General features: G+C 35.1%; 1 long non-coding RNA gene across 1 annotated transcript; it reads right to left on the bottom strand.

Moving 5' to 3' along the window:
• Positions 1–743: 743 nt before the first annotated feature.
• On the bottom strand, positions 744–1,377 carry LOC133864705 (uncharacterized). The gene is made up of 2 exons (XR_009899556.1): positions 1,258–1,377; positions 744–1,151 (listed from the first exon to the last, which is right to left on the bottom strand). It is a non-coding gene; the product is annotated as an uncharacterized LOC133864705 (long non-coding RNA).
• Between the last annotated feature and the right edge of the window lie 346 nt (positions 1,378–1,723).

Here is a 1,723-nt window from a genome sequence, read left to right as displayed (position 1 = left end):
TGAAGTATCCACCATGTGTTTGAGTTCATCATTAACTTGTATGACCCACTTCATTTCTTCCATTACGATCAAATCATGCACCTTCCCCTTTCTTTTCTTTTTCCTTCTTTTTCCTCTTCCTGGCATCTCCTTTCGTTTCCAGTACTTATCTATAGTTCCAAGGATCAGAAACTAATATCTCAAGCATCCAAATTTCAGCATTAATTTTCTCTTGGACGCTTTATACACAAGGCAATTAATTGTTTCTCACGTCATAATAGATGCCCGAGATATAAAAAGTGCATAATTTTTAACGTTTGATTCATCGATGGCATCCCTAAAGCTAAGAAAACCAGGATTCCCATGCGGTACAGCCATGGAAGCAAAGTACTAGCATGCGTCACAAACCTAGTTGCCTTTGGGATGGCCACGCGCCACCCCAGGCCACTGGGACCCCCAAAGGCCTCTTCACTATTTTCTATTTTTTTTTTTAAAAAAAAATTAAGTTTATTTATTTATATTTTTAATATTTATTTATTTATTTATTGTAATGTTCACGTGTCGATTTCTTATTGGGTATGACGTGACAAACTAACATATTTTGTTAACTTAGTGAACGAAAAATGGGTTCAAGGAGTGATTCGTAATTATAGTTTACCACAAAGACCCTCCATAAATTTTTTTGTAACCATGGGGAGTGATTTGTAATTTAGGCCCATCACATGGACCAATGGTGCAATTATCCCAAAATTCAAAACCCTAAAGCCACACAAAGTCCAATTATTATTATTATTATTATTATTTTTATCAGGGTATCCTGGTTCACCTATAGCCAGGGTAATACATGGATAGCGATTTGCCAAGTTTTCGGGAATGGAAAAACATGTTTTACATAAGACGCAACAAAAGGGTCGATCTTAGAAGACATACTTAGAGATGAACTGTATTTGTCTAGATGTTGTAACAACTCTAGTACTAATTGTTTGTATTTCAGCATGCTTCTTCAATTGTTACCTCTCATCCACACATGTAGTAACACGTACACGTATACATCTCCTTTAACGGCACGCAGCTTCCCCATTTATACATTTGACTCACGCAAACATCATTACACCATGTTGAATTTTTGCATGGTTTATCCAATAGTTCATATGAGCATACGTCAGCGGGTCCTAGCATTTGAAGACATTATTGAAAATTAGGATTCTGGAAAACAACAAAAATTGAAAAATAATATAACATGCGAAGCAACAACATGATCTAAGAGAGAATGCTTACTTGCATATGTAACTGTAAGAATGATGAACATGAAGCAGATGATGATCATAATTATAGTAGAAAACATCTGAAATTGAAAAGTCATGGCTTTCTTTTTCTTTAATTTATGCTAATTTTATGGGGATAATTAAAGAGTATTTATAGCATGCATGAGGACATGGCTTTATTTAAATATTATTCTTGTATTTGAGCAAGTAACAAGTGCATGTTCATTGATCCATGGCCCTTCATTGGTAATAAAGTAACAAATTAACGCTTCATTTGCTTCTTGAGCCTCCAACCTACCATCAGTACTAATCAAGTTTGGTGGGGGAGTTAGAATTGGAATTCATGGGAGGCAACTGGCAAGATTAAACAATAGAGATGAACAAAATTTAATTACTATATTAAAAAATAGGGGTAATTACATTTTCCCCCTATTAATTACCAAAGAATGCGCTATGCCCCCATGAACTACCAACTTGAC

The sequence above is a fragment of the Alnus glutinosa genome, chromosome 3, assembly GCF_958979055.1.
Source record: "Alnus glutinosa chromosome 3, dhAlnGlut1.1, whole genome shotgun sequence".
In the NCBI taxonomy this organism is placed as follows: Eukaryota; Viridiplantae; Streptophyta; class Magnoliopsida; order Fagales; family Betulaceae; genus Alnus; species Alnus glutinosa.
This window is presented reverse-complemented; position numbering and strand designations above follow the sequence as displayed.